The sequence below is a fragment of the Schistocerca piceifrons genome, chromosome 5 (assembly GCF_021461385.2).
Source record: "Schistocerca piceifrons isolate TAMUIC-IGC-003096 chromosome 5, iqSchPice1.1, whole genome shotgun sequence".
Taxonomy (NCBI): Eukaryota; Metazoa; Arthropoda; class Insecta; order Orthoptera; family Acrididae; genus Schistocerca; species Schistocerca piceifrons.
In genome coordinates, this window is record NC_060142.1 from 257,831,032 (window position 1) to 257,851,520 (window position 20,489).

At 50.2% G+C, this 20,489-nt stretch overlaps 1 protein-coding gene across 1 annotated transcript in view; it reads left to right on the plus strand.

Moving 5' to 3' along the window:
• The window catches only part of LOC124798432, a 292,118-nt gene that overhangs the window by 230,580 nt on the left and 41,049 nt on the right, over nt 1-20,489 (plus strand). The window lies entirely within an intron of this gene.

Below are 20,489 nucleotides of genomic sequence, written 5' to 3' on the forward strand. Positions count from 1 at the left end.
GTTTAGCTGTGGTTATTATTGTATGAGGGTAATCCCAAAAGTAAGGTCTCCTTTTTTTTGTAAGTACAGAACTCTGTTTGTGTGGCAGTTGATCACACTGTTATGAAGAGTGCTTCATGCACTGTGTGTAAACATGCGCACACCGAGCTGAGGTGCTCAGACTTGGCTTGGCAGCCGTTGAGAATGGAGCTCCCATTGGATGTTACCGCCAAGTGCAAATTGCACGGAGTTATTCAGTTTTTGAATGCAAAGGGCACTGCGCCAATTGAAATCCATCGCTAATTGATGGAAGTGTATGATGAGTCATGCATGGATGTCAAAAATGTTCGTAAGTGGTGTAGAGAGTTTGCAGCTAGTCGGATCGAAATTCACGACGAACAAAGAAGCAGGAGACCGTCAATTTCTGAGGAGGCAGTGTTGAAGGTTGAGCAAAGCATGCGGGAAGATCGGTGGATCACTCTGAATGATCTCTGCCTGTTGGTTCCTGAGGTTTCCCGAAGCACTGCTCACAGAATTTAAATGGAAACATTGAACTACCGGAAGGTGTGCGCAAGATGGGTGCCACGCATGGTGACTGAGGACCACATGCGGCAACGAGTTGATCTTCCCGCGCATTTATTCACTGCCTTGCAGCTGAACAGGACAACTATCTGGACACAATTGTCATGGGTGATGAAACCTGGGCATACTGCTATACACTTGAGACCAAGCAACAATCACGCCAGTGGTGGGGCATCCTTCTTTGCGAAAGCCGCGGAAATTCGAACAAACACAGTCTGTCGGTAAAGTCATGACAACCATTTTTTGGGATCGGTAAGGGGTATTTTTGATCGACTTTATGCCCACTGGGACCACAATTAACACTGACAGGTACCGTGAAACTCAAAAAACTCAGACGGGCAATTCAGAACCAGGGAAGAGGAATGTTGAGTAAGGGCTTACACATTCTCCATGACAACGCTCACCCACACATCACTCGGCAAACCGTTGCTCTCCTGCAATAGTTTTAGTGGAACATTATCACCCTCACACCCCTATAGTCCTGACTTGGCACCCAGTGACTATCACCTGTTCCCTAGGTTAAAAGAACATTTGGCTGGAAAGCGATTCAGCTCCGACGACGAGGTGAAAGAAGAGGTTCATAATTTTCTGAACAGCATGGTGGCGAGCTGGTATGACATGGCCATACAAAAAGTGCCACAGCGTCTATAAAAATGCATCAACAGAAATGGTGATTATGTCGAAAAATAGCTAAATGTTCAAGCTGTAAACTGATGTAAACCATTGTAGAAATAAACAGGTCTATTTACTTATAAAAAAAATAGGAGACCTTGCTTCTGGGATTACCCTCATAATTATACCACAACAGATCAGAAAATTGAATGAATTTGGCTATGCTATTGCCCTACTTTAAATGCAATATAGTGTGTAGCACACTGATTATTCAAAGGTGAAGAAAATGCATGCCGTAATGGATAAATTAATGGTTTACAAGGTCCAAGCAAGAAAATAAAAGTACATAAACATGCACTATACTTTTAAATGTGTGTGTTATTTAAAGGACGTGGAAACATGGTAAAGGCATTAACACACTTTCAATGAAGAGCATGACTAAATGAAAACTATAATTTCTAGAATACTGGATGTAACAAGCACATTATGTCTATGTTAGATTGCTTTCCATGGCCGTCATGAATATGAAACGGGGGAACAGAGTGGCAGTTTCTTTATTGTGACATACCTCCTCTTCAGATTTAATCCTCTTCTGAGGGCACATCTTTCAAATGAAGAAACCAAAACAAAATATGTAAGCCCACAAATTTGAAATGAGGTGATAAAACTATTAAATGGTTGTGTTTTAAGAATGAATCATCAGTGAAATTAAACAGCAGTCATTCTGTCACCGATTGTAGATCCAATCCATGATATATCAAGAAAAGATCAACTTCTTGTTGTTGCAAGAGATTTGCACTTAGATTTAAGCAATCCAGATGTAAGGGAGTTTCAAATAAAGGAATCCTTTTTAGGATTCTGTGAGGTAAGGGACCATGATGCTGAGATTTTTGAAAAAGTAATAACAACAGACTTAGAGAAGATGAACATACAACTGGATAGATATAGAGACCAAGGATACAATGCTATTGCATCTATGAGTGGCAAATAGGTTTGCAGTCAAGAATCAAAGTACGGTTTATATATTGATCAACACATAACTTTACTTTGGCACTAAATGATTCTGACACAAAAATAGTTTATGTGCAACAGCTTTATAAGAAAATGGAGCAAATAACAAGTCAGGCTATTTTAGAAGAATTCAGCATATGTAAACAGGTACAGGAATATTTTGCGTAAAATATAATGTGACAAAAAATACAAAAGTTCCAGTTTTTACCAACATAATGTATAATACACAGTTTTTACAAAATTTATCAAAACATGGCATATCCTCAGTTTCAGCGTGTTTTTTTTAAGGCAGCAATTTATTAATATTGATAAATGTAGTTACTTAATGTTGAAATCAGATCTTCACTTTTTTCTCAGGGTGGAGGTATGCATGTAACATTAAAATTACTGTTCTTTCTCGCATAAAGAACTGTTGCCCTGAATGTGATGTCGGCTGGTAACATTTTTATCTCTCAGAATTAAGTTTCCCAACCCTTTTATGCAACAAATGGTAGCAAAAACTGTTTGAACTGTCAAGATATCTGTTACAGTGCTTCAATTACACTGCCCTTTTTTTTAATGTAGTTGTAAATGCAAAAACCACCAAATTGACACTTTAGGTTTGGTATGATTTCTTGTGCAAAGGTGTTGGGAAATGTGACATTGGTGGATAAAACTGTTTCCTCTATTCCAAGTTTGAAGGTATATTCTTTATTATGCAAAAAGAGCAAAATGGAGTTTTTTGTGTTGAAAATAGTGAAATTTCAATAAACATGAAGGCAAAATATTTCACGCAGAGCTGCAGGAAACGTTGAATCGCTCTGGATTTACGCCTTCAAACTTTACTGTCAACTGTTACAGTTGTAGATCCAAGCAAATCTGTATTCACAAACTTATGTTTTGTTTTGATCCTGTGATGATAAAGATGAATTCATCATTGATGAGACAGGCAGCTGGTTGTGTGAACCTGGACGAGTAGCTCCCTGGAGTGCAGATATTCTGAACAGATACAAAGTCACTTCAGAAAATAGTGAAATACACTGGAGTGCAAAACTTAAGGACGAAAGTAATTTCTGCATGATGTGACACTGCCAAGTAACGTAGCTCAATGAAACTTGAACCATAGGTTGAAAGAACTGCTACAGTATAGTACAAAAGGTAACAAAGACAACAATTACACTGAAGTCTAAACTAAAGAAAGATGGCAATGCGTGCTCTGCAACAGCTCACATGCAGGCCACAAGGTTGGTAAGGGTCTTGTGATATGGTGTTCCATTCTTCCACCAGCGTGATTTACAACTGCTGGATGGTCATTGGTGCATGTGGATGTGTTGCAATACATCTCCCCAATGCATCCCATATGTACTTGATCCGTTCTAAACCGAGGGAACGGGCAGGTAAATCCTTTCACCGAATATCCTCTCATTCTAAGAGCTCCTCCATCTCCGCTGTTTGATGTGGTCACACATTGTCATCCATAAAAATGAAATCAGGGCTAAATGCATCCCTCCCCCCAGGGGATCCACATCTCTTTTGTGGATACGTGCGTAGCGAGCACGGGGCCCCGAGCTAATGTGGCCTTCCTTCCTTTCCGGGCTGCATACCTTCCCTTTCCGCATCCTTCCCCATCCCCTGTCTTCACCCCCCCCCCCCCCCTCACCTCTTGCTCTTTCCTTTACTTTCTCTCCCTCTGGGAGCATGGTTTGCGCCTACGTCCGGAGACGGACGCTTGTAAATGTACCGCATTCTTCTTCTTCCTTGCTTGTCTGTCTTCTTCCTTCCTTTGTCCTTCTCCTTTCCTTACCTCTTCTCTTTACCCTTTTCTCCGCTGCGGCGTTTGAGACCCCCTCTTCTTTCCTTTCCCTTTCTCTTTCTTCCTCCCTGTGCGTGTCTGAAGGCCGACCCACGCACTTCCATGCGTAGCCGGTGACGGGGTAACGCGTAATTCCCCGCCCCGGGTAGACAGGTAGGACACGTACGTACCCCCTGGTAAAGGCCAGGCCCAGGGAGGGGTGATTACCCGAGCTGATACCTTCCGAAAGTGCCGATTGGTCCCTCCGTCCGTATGTCGGGAGGTGTGACCTGAGGTGTGAACAATCACCTAAGGCGGGTGTGCCCTCGGTGAGGGCCCCCACAAGGGAGGAGCGCGCCATCGGAGACGCCGGTAATCATGGGGGATTCTTCCGCAATGGTTTCCTCACCTTCCACTATGTCTGCTCACAAACGTAAGTTCACTGAGTCTCAGCCACAGACGGTTCTTCCATCGTTGCCACAGTTCCTTGTTGTTTCTCGGTCTGACGAAGGTCACGACTTTTCCACGGTCAACCCTTTCATTATTCAGAAAGGTGTCGACGCAATTGCGGGTCCTGTAAAGTCTTGTTCCAGATTACGGAATGGTACCCTGTTGTTAGAAACACACAGTGCCCTCCAGGCTCAAAAATTGCTGCGTACTTCTCTGCTCCACACCTTCCCTGTCCGGGTGGAACCGCACCGTACCTTAAATTCCTCGCGTGGAGTCGTTTATACACGCTCCCTCGATGGATTGTCTGACGAAGAAATTCAGCACTACCTGTCTGACCAGGGCGTCACCGCTGTTCATCGGGTTATGAAAAGGGTTGACTCGAACATCATTCCAACCCGCACTGTCTTCTTGACTTTTGACAAAGTTCAACTCCCATCAAAAATCAAAGCAGGCTATGAGATAATTTCCGTTCGCCCGTATGTCCCAAACCCTACGCGTTGCTATCGATGTCAGCGGTTCAATCACACCAGCCAGTCCTGTTCCAATCCGGCCAAATGTGTTACGTGTGGCAGGGATGCCCATGAGGGTGCTTGTCCACCTCCATCCCCTCGCTGCATCAACTGTATGGGTGACCACGCTGCTTCCTCTCGAGATTGCCCTGTTTTTAAGGACGAAAAGCTGATCCAGGAAATAAGAGTGAAGGAAAAGGTGTCGACCTTTGCTGCTCGAAAGTTACTCGCCAGTCGACAGCCCACCGTGCCTCAGAAAGGAAAATACAGCGCTGTCCTTGCTTCTCCTCGGCCAACAAAGGAGGCGGCCACGCAGACTTGCGACCTCACATTTAGTACCACGGTCGTCAGATCGGCCAGCGCAAAGATCGCCCGTTCAACCTCACCTCTTTCGCCTGCCCACTCTATGGCTCACCCTTCGTCGGGTTCTGCTAAATCTCGAGCCCAAAAGTCAGACGCCAAGTCTACAAAAAAAGAGCATTCTCGTGAAGAGTTTTTACGTACTGCAACTTCACAACCATCGGTTCCTCCTTCATCTAAACATACCTCCAAGAAGGCTACGAAGAAACACAGTTCCTCTCCTTCTCCGCCAAGGCGTGTCCCATCTACAGCACCACCTGGCGGAAATCGCCCTCGGCCATCTTCCGTGTCGCCGAGGCGCACTGTTGGTGGCCGGTCAACTGGCCGATCGTTGGTGGCAGGAGCTGCTCCTGACCAACCTATGGATCAGGATCTTCTGCCTTCGACTGAATGCCATTCCATGCTGTCGGTCGCAAGCTCTGAGCAGTCGTTGAGTTGACAGCACCCTTGGTGCCGTTCCTCCATTTTCTGTTCACCCTATGTCCATTATCCACTGGAATATCCGCGGCATTCGCGCCAATCGGGAGGAATTGTCGATCCTCTTACGATCCTACTCGCCGGTCATCTTCTGTCTTCAGGAAACAAAGCTGCGTCCCCATGACCGCTTTGTTCTCCCTCATTTTCAGTCCGTCCGATATGACCTCCCCTCAGTTGAAGGCACTCCAGCCCATGGAGGACTCATGATTCTGCTCCATGATACTCTCCATTATCACCCAATCCCCTTAAACACTTCCTTCCAAGCTGTCGCCGTCCGTCTTTCCCTTTCTGGATACACGTTCTCTCTTTGTACGGTATACATTCCATCGTCTACACCAATGGCACGAGCTGATCTCCTTCATCTTCTTGATCAGCTTCCACCCCCCTATTTGCTGGTTGGGGACTTCAATGCCCACCACCCGCTTTGGGGATCTCCACATCCTTGTCCACGTGGCTCACTATTGCTAGACGTCTTCCACCAAGCGGATCTAGTCTGCCTCAACACTGGGGTCCCTACATTTTTGTCTGCCTCCACGGCAACTTTATCCCATTTGGACCTTGCGGTCGGTACTGTTCCGCTAGCTCGGCGCTTCGAATGGTTCGCCCTTGATGATACACACTCGAGTGACCACTTTCCATGTGTTCCTCGACTGCAGCCTCAACTGCCATATATGCGCTCGCGACGCTGGAAGTTTGCCCAAGCCGATTGGACACTTTTTTCGTCTCTAGCGACATTCGATGACCGTCGCTTTCCCAGCGTCGACGATGAGGTCACGCATTTTACCGACGTTATTCTCACAGCTGCGGAACGTTCAATACCACGCACCTCCGAATTGCCCCGGCGCCCTCCAGTTCCGTGGTGGAACGAGGCCTGCCGTGACGCAATACGTGAGCGGCGACGTGCCCTTCGCATTTTCCGTCACCATCCAACTTTGTCCAACTGTATCCGATATAAGCAGCTCCGTGCGCGATGCCGTCGCGTCATCCGCGATAGCAAGAAGGCAAGCTGGAAATTCTTTACTAGCTCATTTAACAACTTCACTCCCTCCTCGGAAGTTTGGAGTCGGCTTCGACGGTTCTCAGGCGCGCCTAGTTTCTCCCCGGTCTCTGGGCTCACTGTCGCGCATGATACCTTAGTGGACCCCGTCGCAATTTCTAACTCATTGGGTCAGCACTTTGCTGAGATTTCGAGCTCTTCAAATTACCCGCCAGCGTTTCTCCCGAAGAAACGTGCAGCGGAAGTGCGACATCTTGCTTTCTCCTCTCAAAATCGCGAAAGCTACAATACTGTTTTCTCCATGCGCGAACTCCAACATGCACTCTCTACTTCTCGCTCCTCCGCCCCAGGACCGGATGGTATCCATGTCCAAATGTTGCTGCATTTATCAACCCATAGCCTGCGTCACCTCCTTCGCCTTTATAATCGAATTTGGACCGACAGTACCTTTCCCAGGCGATGGCGGGAAGCTATTGTCGTTCCCGTTCCGAAACCTGGAAAGGACAAACATCTCCCCTCTAGCTATCGCCCCATTTCTCTCACGAGTAGTGTCTGTAAGGTTTTGGAGCGTATGGTGAATTACCGTTTAGCTTGGTGGCTGGAGTCCCGCAGTCTTTTAACACCAGCCCAATGCGGATTCCGAAAGCATCGTTCTGCTGTTGACCATCTTGTTGCTCTCTCCACTTATATCATGAACAATTTTCTCCGGAAACGCCAAACGGTAGCAATATTTTTTGATCTGGAGAGAGCGTACGATACCTGTTGGAGGACAGGCATCCTCCGCACACTGTTCTCTTGGGGCTTTCGAGGCCGGCTGCCCCTTTTTCTTCGCGAATTTATGGCAGAGCGCACATTTAGGGTGCGGGTGAACACTACTCTCTCCCGTACCTTCTCCCAAGAAAACGGGGTACCCCAGGGCTCCGTGCTGAGTGTTGTACTGTTTGCCATCGCCATTAATCCAATTATGGATTGTCTCCTTCCTGATGTCTCGGGCTCCCTCTTTGTGGACGATTTTGCGATCTACTACAGTTCTCAAAGGACCAGCCTTCTTGAAAGACGTCTTCAAGGATGTCTCGATCGCCTCCACTCGTGGAGCATCGAAACCGGCTTCCGTTTCTCACCCAGTAAGACCGTTTGTGTTAATTTTTGGCGACGTAAGGAGTTTCTTCCGCCCTCCTTACATCTAGGTCCTGTCAACCTTCCGTTTTCCGACGTCGTTAAATTCTTGGGTCTTATGTTTGACAGAAAACTGTGCTGGTCCTCCCACGTTTCCTATCTTTCGGCTTGCTGTCTGCGTTCCCTTAACACCCTCCGTGTCCTGAATGGTACCTCTTGGGGAGCGGACCGGGTGGTCCTTCTCCGCCTCTATCGCGCCTTAGTGCGCTCGAAATTGGATTATGGAAGCATAGTCTATTCCTCTGCTCGGCCGTCTATTCTTCGGCGTCTCGACTCTATCCACCACCGTGGATTACGTTTAGTGTCTGGAGCTTTTTACACCAGCCCTGTGGAAAGCCTTTATGCTGAGACTGCTGAACCTCCGCTGTCCAATCGGCGGGCAGTCCTTCTGAGTCGTTATGCTAGCCATCTGTCTTCCATGCCTGCTAATCCAGCCCATAACCTTTTTTTCGACGCCTCCTTTGATGTCGGGTATGCAGGCCGCTCCTCCTCCCTACTACCCCCGGGAGTCCGCTTCCGTCAACTGCTCCATTCTCTTTCCTTCCGCTTTCCTAAAACCTTCTTGACAACTTGGGGTACAGCACCGCCTTGGCACCGTCCCCGGATCGACTTGCTCAGAGATCTATGTCAATTTCCCAAGGATGGTACCCCTACACTTGTTTACCGTCGGGCATTTGCTGCTCTATGTGCACAAATGACGGAAGCCACATTTATTTACACCGATGGCTCGAAAACATCGTTAGGTGTAGGGAGTGCCTATATTGTTGGCGACACCCCAAATCACTTTCGGCTTCCCGACCAGTGTTCGGTTTATACTGCGGAGCTTTACGCTGTTCTCCAGGCTGTCCACTACATCCGCCGCCATCAGCGGATACAGTACGTAATCTGCTCAGATTCTCTCAGCTCTCTCCTAAGTCTCCAAGCTCTTTACCCTGTGCACCCTCTGGTCCACCGGATTCAGGACTGTCTGCGCTTGCTCCACCTGGGGGGCGTCTCAGTGGCGTTCCTCTGGCTCCCGGGACACGCTGGTATCTGTGGAAATGAGGCGGCCGATATAGCGGCCAAGGCTGCAGTTTCTCTTCCTCGGCCAGCTGTTCAGTCTCTTCCGTTTAGCGATCTACGGAGCGGTTTATGTCGCCAAGTTACTCATTTATGGCATGCGCATTGGTCAACACTTCCCCACAATAAATTGCGGGAAGTGAAAGCCGTTCCTTGCGCTTGGACCTCTTCCTCCCGAACGCGTCGTCGGGAGGAGGTAATTTTAGCTAGACTCCGGATAGGGCACTGTCTTTTTAGTCATCGACATCTTTTAAGCGGTGATCCTCCCCCACTCTGTCCCCACTGCTCTCAGCTGTGGACGGTCAGACACCTTTTAATTGAATGCCCCTATTTTAATCCGTTACGCTCCCGTCTACAGCTATCGCCTGATCTATCGTTGATTTTAGCAGATGACACGCGCTCAGCTGACCGCGTTCTACAGTTTATTAGTGACAGTGAAATGACGTCAGTCATTTGAACCTTTTTTTTTTTTGGGGACAACCAACCCCTTTCTATAGTGGACTTTTAAGCATTCCTTCTGCCTTTAGTTTCTCACATTTTCTGACTTTGTTTCCATTGCTGCTGATTTTAAATTTCGTTTTTTTCCTGTTTTCTACGTCACGGGCTGGGCGCTAATGACCATAGAAGTTTTGCGCCCTAAAACCACAAACAAAAAAAAAAAAAAAAAAAAAAAATAAATGCATCCCTGAAAAGATGCACATGGTGAAGGAATATAGTCTCACAATAACATCGACTGGTGAGTGTTCTGTGTTCAGTGATTTGCAGGTCAGTATTCGCATACAACATTACGCTTCCCAAACCACAACACATGGACCATCAAAATGATCATGTTCAACAATGTTCCTAGGTACATTGTGTGTTTCCACTTCTCGCCATATGAGGGTGTGTCAAGAATCCTACTCACACTGGATGTGCTCTCATCCGAGAAGAGCAGCTGACTGCCCTTCTCGTTGGTCCAATCAGTCCCTATGCTGTTGGCACCGTTGCAAATGGTGCTGCTGATGCGTCAGAGTCAAGAAAACATGATGTACTGGTCATTGGGCAAAGAGACTACTCCCCTGCAGTCACGTTGCCACTATGGAGTGTGAGATTGTGTGCCTTACAGTCTTGTTAAAAATGTGGTTGAAATTGCACCCACTGTTTGCATGGGTCCATCTACTGCCATAGTTGACTGTTAGCGACCACCTCCTCTCCGTAGGGCAGCAGTGCCTTTAGTTCGGAACGGTCCCCATGCATACGAAACAATGCTGTAAGCAGTACCAAGCTCCTGGGCCACACTTGTCACACTTCATTCTTTTCCAGTTTCCCAATAATTCTTGCTCATGTGAAGTCATCCAGATGTTGTCTCCAGGCCATGTTGTAAACAACGAATACCACCACAGACCACCATAACTGCTTGTTGATTGACACACGCTGTCTTTCCCCATTCTTTCAACTGCCTTGTGTTGCAGGGCCAGCCCCATATTTTGCAGAGCTGTGTAGTATCTTTCCATGTGAGCCAAAAATATGGTTATTTTCGAAAATCTGGTGTTATAATGATTACAGTTTGGCTTTCATGATCAAATACTGACTCGGAGCAGCAATTCCCACATTATAGTTAAGGGTTGACAATTTATCGGCATAATTTATCAGAAGAGAACTCGACTTTAAGGCAGTGCTTTGATTTTAAAATTTTTCCACATTTTATGGTTATGAAGTTATTTGTTCTTTAATTGAATGGGTGCAGAAGATTTAACGTAAAAAGTTTCTTTTTTTATAATGTAAAGAAATGAGATGTGTGATTGCTGTAAATATGGTGTAATTGCAACAGATAGGAATATATTAATTTACAACATAACATTGAAAAAATCATTTAATATGACAAAAACATAGAACATAGTCAGAAAAAAAGTCGTTGGTAAATAAAACTGAAATTGGAAGAAGGAAAACACTAATCCAAGCAAGACATGACATCAAAATTGGCTAAGGTATAAGATTTTTCTTGCCGCTACCCATAAGTTATTCAACATACATAGAAAATTTCACTAAGAGCTTTGTAAATTCTGTTATTTGATACTGAGATGTGCACAAAATTTAGTGAAATTACCAATAATTAACTGTAATTGTATATGTTATCCATAAAGTAAGTACCATTGGAAAACTCGAAATTTTTCCCCAAGATACGAATCTATAATGTTCAGTTTGATCCTCTAACCATTCTTTGTCCTTCACTGTAGTTGTGATGAATGGATACTTTAATGGTGTCTTTGCTACAAAATGTGAGATTTCGTTTAACGTTCTTTATAATGGTAATGTAATAGAGGTAAGGCCACACCACTTTCCTGCATCTTAGTAGGGCAAAGTATCATAAATAGTAACAAGATACACAAGTGTGAGAAGTGGAGTGCAAGCTCAACTGCAGATGTAGATTACCAAGAAATTGAAAGTCAGAAAACACCATAAGCAGACAATAAATGCCTCAAAAAAAAAAAAAGAGCAAAAGATTCGAAAATGTAGATAGCAAAGAGCTGGGGGTGATAGCTCTGACGCATAAATAAAACATAAATGAATTCTTGCAGAGCTATCCACACAATAGCAAACACAAAGCATACTCCCCCCAGGGGATCCACATCTCTTTTGTGGATACGTGCGTAGCGAGCACGGGGCCCCGAGCTAATGTGGCCTTCCTTCCTTTCCGGGCTGCATACCTTCCCTTTCCGCATCCTTCCCCATCCCCTGTCTTCACCCCCCCTCACCTCTTGCTCTTTCCTTTACTTTCTCCCCCTCTGGGAGCATGGTTTGCGCCTACGTCCGGAGACGGACGCTTGTAAATGTACCGCATTCTTCTTCTTCCTTGCTTGTCTGTCTTCTTCCTTCCTTTGTCCTTCTCCTTTCCTTACCTCTTCTCTTTACCCTTTTCTCCGCTGCGGCGTTTGAGACCCCCTCTTCTTTCCTTTCCCTTTCTCTTTCTTCCTCCCTGTGCGTGTCTGAAGGCCGACCCACGCACTTCCATGCGTAGCCGGTGACGGGGTAACGCGTAATTCCCCGCCCCGGGTAGACAGGTAGGACACGTACGTACCCCCTGGTAAAGGCCAGGCCCAGGGAGGGGTGATTACCCGAGCTGATACCTTCCGAAAGTGCCGATTGGTCCCTCCGTCCGTATGTCGGGAGGTGTGACCTGAGGTGTGAACAATCACCTAAGGCGGGTGTGCCCTCGGTGAGGGCCCCCACAAGGGAGGAGCGCGCCATCGGAGACGCCGGTAATCATGGGGGATTCTTCCGCAATGGTTTCCTCACCTTCCACTATGTCTGCTCACAAACGTAAGTTCACTGAGTCTCAGCCACAGACGGTTCTTCCATCGTTGCCACAGTTCCTTGTTGTTTCTCGGTCTGACGAAGGTCACGACTTTTCCACGGTCAACCCTTTCATTATTCAGAAAGGTGTCGATGCAATTGCGGGTCCTGTAAAGTCTTGTTCCAGATTACGGAATGGTACCCTGTTGTTAGAAACACACAGTGCCCTCCAGGCTCAAAAATTGCTGCGTACTTCTCTGCTCCATACCTTCCCTGTCCGGGTGGAACCGCACCGTACCTTAAATTCCTCGCGTGGAGTCGTTTATACACGCTCCCTCGATGGATTGTCTGACGAAGAAATTCAGCACTACCTGTCTGACCAGGGCGTCACCGCTGTTCATCGGGTTATGAAAAGGGTTGACTCGAACATCATTCCAACCCGCACTGTCTTCTTGACTTTTGACAAAGTTCAACTCCCATCAAAAATCAAAGCAGGCTATGAGATAATTTCCGTTCGCCCGTATGTCCCAAACCCTACGCGTTGCTATCGATGTCAGCGGTTCAATCACACCAGCCAGTCCTGTTCCAATCCGGCCAAATGTGTTACGTGTGGCAGGGATGCCCATGAGGGTGCTTGTCCACCTCCATCCCCTCACTGCATCAACTGTATGGGTGACCACGCTGCTTCCTCTCGAGATTGCCCTGTTTTTAAGGACGAAAAGCTGATCCAGGAAATAAGAGTGAAGGAAATGGTGTCGACCTTTGCTGCTCGAAAGTTACTCGCCAGTCGACAGCCCACCGTGCCTCAGAAAGGAAAATACAGCGCTGTCCTTGCTTCTCCTCGGCCAACAAAGGAGGCGGCCACGCAGACTTGCGACCTCACATTTAGTACCACGGTCGTCAGATCGGCCAGCGCAAAGATCGCCCGTTCAACCTCACCTCTTTCGCCTGCCCACTCTATGGCTCACCCTTCGTCGGGTTCTGCTAAATCTCGAGCCCAAAAGTCAGACGCCAAGTCTACAAAAAAAGAGCATTCTCGTGAAGAGTTTTTACGTACTGCAACTTCACAACCATTGGTTCCTCCTTCATCTAAACATACCTCCAAGAAGGCTACGAAGAAACACAGTTCCTCTCCTTCTCCGCCAAGGCGTGTCCCATCTACAGCACCACCTGGCGGAAATCGCCCTCGGCCATCTTCCGTGTCGCCGAGGCGCACTGTTGGTGGCCGGTCAACTGGCCGATCGTTGGTGGCAGGAGCTGCTCCTGACCAACCTATGGATCAGGATCTTCTGCCTTCGACTGAATGCCATTCCATGCTGTCGGTCGCAAGCTCTGAGCAGTCGTTGAGTTGACAGCACCCTTGGTGCCGTTCCTCCATTTTCTGTTCACCCTATGTCCATTATCCACTGGAATATCCGCGGCATTCGCGCCAATCGGGAGGAATTGTCGATCCTCTTACGATCCTACTCGCCGGTCATCTCCTGTCTTCAGGAAACAAAGCTGCGTCCCCATGACCGCTTTGTTCTCCCTCATTTTCAGTCCGTCCGATATGACCTCCCCTCAGTTGAAGGCACTCCAGCCCATGGAGGACTCATGATTCTGCTCCATGATACTCTCCATTATCACCCAATCCCCTTAAACACTTCCTTCCAAGCTGTCGCCGTCCGTCTTTCCCTTTCTGGATACACGTTCTCTCTTTGTACGGTATACATTCCATCGTCTACACCAATGGCACGAGCTGATCTCCTTCATCTTCTTGATCAGCTTCCACCCCCCTATTTGCTGGTTGGGGACTTCCATGCCCACCACCCGCTTTGGGGATCTCCACATCCTTGTCCACGTGGCTCACTATTGCTAGACGTCTTCCACCAAGCGGATCTAGTCTGCCTCAACACTGGGGTCCCTACATTTTTGTCTGCCTCCACGGCAAATTTATCCCATTTGGACCTTGCGGTCGGTACTGTTCCGCTAGCTCGGCGCTTCGAATGGTTCGCCCTTGATGATACACACTCGAGTGACCACTTTCCATGTGTTCTTCGACTGCAGCCTCAACTGCCATATATGCGCTCGCGACGCTGGAAGTTTGCCCAAGCCGATTGGACACTTTTTTCGTCTCTAGCGACATTCGATGACCGTCGCTTTCTCAGCGTCGACGATGAGGTCACACATTTTACCGACGTTATTCTCACAGCTGCGGAACGTTCAATACCACGCACCTCCGAATTGCCCCGGCGCCCTCCAGTTCCGTGGTGGAACGAGGCCTGCCGTGACGCAATACGTGAGCGGCGACGTGCTCTTCGCATTTTCCGTCACCATCCAACTTTGTCCAACTGTATCCGATATAAGCAGCTCCGTGCGCGATGCCGTCGCGTCATCCGCGATAGCAAGAAGGCAAGCTGGAAATTCTTTACTAGCTCATTTAACAACTTCACTCCCTCCTCGGAAGTTTGGAGTCGGCTTCGACGGTTCTCAGGCGCGCCTAGTTTCTCCCCGGTCTCTGGGCTCACTGTCGCGCATGATACCTTAGTGGACCCCGTCGCAATTTCTAACTCATTGGGTCAGCACTTTGCTGAGATTTCGAGCTCTTCAAATTACCCGCCAGCGTTTCTCCCGAAGAAACGTGCAGCGGAAGTGCGACATCTTGCTTTCTCCTCTCAAAATCGCGAAAGCTACAATACTGTTTTCTCCATGCGCGAACTCCAACATGCACTCTCTACTTCTCGCTCCTCCGCCCCAGGACCGGATGGTATCCATGTCCAAATGTTGCTGCATTTATCAACCCATAGCCTGCGTCACCTCCTTCGCCTTTATAATCGAATTTGGACCGACAGTACCTTTCCCAGGCGATGGCGGGAAGCTATTGTCGTTCCCGTTCCGAAACCTGGAAAGGACAAACATCTCCCCTCTAGCTATCGCCCCATTTCTCTCACGAGTAGTGTCTGTAAGGTTTTGGAGCGTATGGTGAATTACCGTTTAGCTTGGTGGCTGGAGTCCCGCAGTCTTTTAACACCAGCCCAATGCGGATTCCGAAAGCATCGTTCTGCTGTTGACCATCTTGTTGCTCTCTCCACTTATATCATGAACAATTTTCTCCGGAAACGCCAAACGGTAGCAATATTTTTTGATCTGGAGAGAGCGTACGATACCTGTTGGAGGACAGGCATCCTCCGCACACTGTTCTCTTGGGGCTTTCGAGGCCGGCTGCCCCTTTTTCTTCGCGAATTTATGGCAGAGCGCACATTTAGGGTGCGGGTGAACACTACTCTCTCCCGTACCTTCTCCCAAGAAAACGGGGTACCCCAGGGCTCCGTGCTGAGTGTTGTACTGTTTGCCATCGCCATTAATCCAATTATGGATTGTCTCCTTCCTGATGTCTCGGGCTCCCTCTTTGTGGACGATTTTGCGATCTACTACAGTTCTCAAAGGACCAGCCTTCTTGAAAGACGTCTTCAAGGATGTCTCGATCGCCTCCACTCGTGGAGCATCGAAACCGGCTTCCGTTTCTCACCCAGTAAGACCGTTTGTGTTAATTTTTGGCGACGTAAGGAGTTTCTTCCGCCCTCCTTACATCTAGGTCCTGTCAACCTTCCGTTTTCCGACGTCGTTAAATTCTTGGGTCTTATGTTTGACAGAAAACTGTGCTGGTCCTCCCACGTTTCCTATCTTTCGGCTCGCTGTCTGCGTTCCCTTAACACCCTCCGTGTCCTGAATGGTACCTCTTGGGGAGCGGACCGGGTGGTCCTTCTCCGCCTCTATCGCGCCTTAGTGCGCTCGAAATTGGATTATGGAAGCATAGTCTACTCCTCTGCTCGGCCGTCTATTCTTCGGCGTCTCGACTCTATCCACCACCGTGGATTACGTTTAGTGTCTGGAGCTTTTTACACCAGCCCTGTGGAAAGCCTTTATGCTGAGACTGCTGAACCTCCGCTGTCCAATCGGCGGGCAGTCCTTCTGAGTCGTTATGCTAGCCATCTGTCTTCCATGCCTGCTAATCCAGCCCATAACCTTTTTTTCGACGCCTCCTTTGATGTCGGGTATGCAGGCCGCTCCTCCTCCCTACTACCCCCGGGAGTCCGCTTCCGTCAACTGCTCCATTCTCTTTCCTTCCGCTTTCCTAAAACCTTCTTGACAACTTGGGGTACAGCACCGCCTTGGCACCGTCCCCGGATCGACTTGCTCAGAGACCTATGTCAATTTCCCAAGGATGGTACCCCTACACTTGTTTACCGTCGGGCATTTGCTGCTCTATGTGCACAAATGACGGAAGCCACATTTATTTACACCGATGGCTCGAAAACATCGTTAGGTGTAGGGAGTGCCTATATTGTTGGCGACACCCCAAATCACTTTCGGCTTCCCGACCAGTGTTCGGTTTATACTGCGGAGCTTTACGCTGTTCTCCAGGCTGTCCACTACATCCGCCGCCATCAGCGGATACAGTACGTAATCTGCTCAGATTCTCTCAGCTCTCTCATAAGTCTCCAAGCTCTTTACCCTGTGCACCCTCTGGTCCACCGGATTCAGGACTGTCTGCGCTTGCTCCACCTGGGGGGCGTCTCAGTGGCGTTCCTCTGGCTCCCGGGACACGCTGGTATCTGTGGAAATGAGGCGGCCGATATAGCGGCCAAGGCTGCAGTTTCTCTTCCTCGGCCAGCTCTTCAGTCTCTTCCGTTTAGCGATCTACGGAGCGGTTTATGTCGCCAAGTTACTCATTTATGGCATGCGCATTGGTCAACACTTTCCCACAATAAATTGCGGGAAGTGAAAGCCGTTCCTTGCGCTTGGACCTCTTCCTCCCGAACGCGTCGTCGGGAGGAGGTAATTTTAGCTAGACTCCGGATAGGGCACTGTCTTTTTAGTCATCGACATCTTTTAAGCGGTGATCCTCCCCCACTCTGTCCCCACTGCTCTCAGCTGTGGACGGTCAGACACCTTTTAATTGAATGCCCCTATTTTAATCCGTTACGCTCCCGTCTACAGCTATCGCCTGATCTATCGTTGATTTTAGCAGATGACACGCGCTCAGCTGACCGCGTTCTACAGTTTATTAGTGACAGTGAAATGACGTCAGTCATTTGAACCTTTTTTTTTTTGGGGACAACCAACCCCTTTCTATAGTGGACTTTTAAGCATTCCTTCTGCCTTTAGTTTCTCAAATTTTCTGACTTTGTTTCCATTGCTGCTGATTTTAAATTTCGTTTTTTTCCTGTTTTCTACGTCACGGGCTGGGCGCTAATGACCATAGAAGTTTTGCGCCCTAAAACCACAAACAAAAAAAAAAAAAAAAAAAAAAAAACAAAGCATACTTCTGTAAGGATAATACTCGATACTTCACCACATCCTTTCACTGCATCTTGTTCCCAGAACTACCCTGCATGCTGTCTTGGTCTCTTGCTCCAGACACAGCTCTGTGTACTGCTCTGGCCTATTGTGCCGGGCGAAGCCCCATGTGCTACTTCAACCTCTATCTCCTGTCGCTGCCCTGCATACTGTCACGACCTCTTCCTCTGGGCCCTCCTCCACATACAGCCTCAGTCTCGTGCTCCAGGCCCTCCCCCACACGTCGCCTCAGCTTCTTGCTCCAGGCCTTCCCCCACTGGTCACCACAGCTTCTTTCTCTGGGCTGTCCCCCACGTCACCTCGGCTTCTTTCTCCGGGCTGTCCCCCCATGTCACCTCGACTTCTTTCTCCGGGCTGTCCCCCACGTCACCTCGGCTTCTTTCTCCGGGCTGTCCCCCACGTCACCTCGGCTTCTTTCTCCGGGCTGTCCCCCACGTCACCTCGGCTTCTTTCTCCAGGCTGTCCCCCCACGTCACCTCGGCTCCTTGCTCCAGGTCGTCCCCCACACGTTACCTCAGCTTCTTGCTCTGGGCCTTCCCCCATTTTGCCTCAGCTTCTTGCTCCGTGCCCTCCCCCACATGTCGCCTCGGCTTCTTGCTCCGTGCCCTCCCCCACATGTCGCCTCGGCTTCTTGCTCCGTGCCCTCCCCCACGTCACCTCGGCTTCTTGCTCTGCGCCCTCCCCCACACGTCGCCTCGGCTTCTTGGTCCGCGCCCTCCCCCACACGTCGCCTCGGCTTCTTGGTCCGCGCCCTCCCCCACACGTCGCCTCGGCTTCTTGGTCCGCGCCCTCCCCCACACGTCGCCTCGGCTTCTTGCTCCGCCCCCTCCCCCACACGTCGCCTCGGCTTCTTGCTCCGCCCCCTCCCCCACACGTCGCCTCGGCTTCTTGGTCCGCGCCCTCCCCCACACGTCGCCTCGGCTTCTTGGTCCGCGCCCTCCCCCACACGTCGCCTCGGCTTCTTGCTCCGCCCCCTCCCCCACACATCGCCTCGGCTTCTTGCTCCGCCCCCTCCCCCACACGCCGCCTCGGCTTCTTGCTCCGCGCCCTCCCCCACACGCCGCCTCGGCTTCTTGCTCCGCGCCCTCCCCCACACGCCGCCTCGGCTTCTTGCTCCGCGCCCTCCCCCACACGCCGCCTCGGCTTCTTGCTCCGCGCCCTCCCCCACACGCGCCTCGGCTTCTTGCTCCGCGCCCTCCCCCACACGCCGCCTCGGCTTCTTGCTCCGCGCCCTCCCCCACACGCCGCCTCGGCTTCTTGCTCCGCGCCCTCCCCCACACGCCGCCTCGGCTTCTTGCTCCGCGCCCTCCCCCACACGCCGCCTCGGCTTCTTGCTCCGCGCCCTCCCCCACACGCCGCCTCGGCTTCTTGCTCCGCGCCCTCCCCCACACGCCGCCTCGGCTTCTTGCTACGCGCCCTCCCCCACACGCCGCCTCGGCTTCTTGCTCCGCGCCCTCCCCCACACGCCGCCTCGGCTTCTTGCTCCGCGCCCTCCCCCACACGCCGCCTCGGCTTCTTGCTCCGCGCCCTCCCCCACACGCCGCCTCGGCTTCTTGCTCCGCGCCCTCCCCCACACGCCGCCTCGGCTTCTTGCTCCGCGCCCTCCCCCACACGCCGCCTCGGCTTCTTGCTCCGCGCCCTCCCCCACACGCCGCCTCGGCTTCTTGCTCCGCGCCCTCCCCCACACGCCGCCTCGGCTTCTTGCTCCGCGCCCTCCCCCACACGCCGCCTCGGCTTCTTGCTCCGCGCCCTCCCCCACACGCCGCCTCGGCTTCTTGCTCCGCGCCCTCCCCCACACGCCGCCTCGGCTTCTTGCTCCGCGCCCTCCCCCACACGCCGCCTCGGCTTCTTGCTCCGCGCCCTCCCCCACACGTCGCCTCGGCTTCTTGCTCCGCGCCCTGCCCCACACGTCGCCTCGGCTTCTTGCTCCGCGCCCTGCCCCACACGTCGCCTCGGCTTCTTGCTCCGCGCCCTGCCCCACACGTCGCCTCGGCTTCTTGCTCCGTGCCCTGCCCCACACGTCGCCTCGGCTTCTTGCTCCGTGCCCTGCCCCGCTTGTCACCTTGGCTTCTTGCTCCAAACCCTCCCCTGCGTGCTGACCTTGGCTTCTTTTGTCTCCGGGCCCTCCTCCACATGTCACCTCACCTTCTTGCTCCTGGAAACTCCCCTCCCCCCTCCCCCCCCCCCACACACACACACACACACACAACAACCACCACCACCACCACCACCACCACCACCACCACGCGTCGCTACGGCTTCTCGCTCTGTGCACTCCCACCCATGTCGCCTCGGCATCTTGCTCTATGCACTCCTCTGCATGTCGCCTCGGCTTCTTGCTCCAGTCGCCTCCTCACATTCCACTCCGGTTTCTTACTCCACATGCCGCCCTGCACTCTGCCTCAGCTGCTTCTTACGGGCACTGCTCCACATGCTACCTTGTCTTTTTGCTCCAGGCACTATCCTGCACACCTCATTGGCTTCTTACTCCAGGTGCCACCTCACACGTTGCCTCCTCCTGATCTGTGCTCCAGACTCCTCCCTCCTACTTCCATTTGCTGCTCTTGTTTCTTCCTCCCTACCTCCTCCCCCTCTTGCCTCTTGATTAATGAACTATTAAGTAGCTTGTCGTTAAATCTTATTAGTGATATGAAATAGAATTTTGTTCTCAATAATTATTTAGTTAATTTTGCAGCCATGTATTGGTTGAGAAGTCTGCTTAATAGTTACTAGATTGCTTCATTATTCTTGAATCTTAATATTTTCAAATGATTTCTGAGGAAAGATAGAACACTTTAGTTAAAACCAAGCAAGATGGTGGTGAGGTTCTCACTCCGTAGGGGAAGACTTCAACTGTCTGTCCAGTCATACAGATTTAGGCTTCCCATGATTT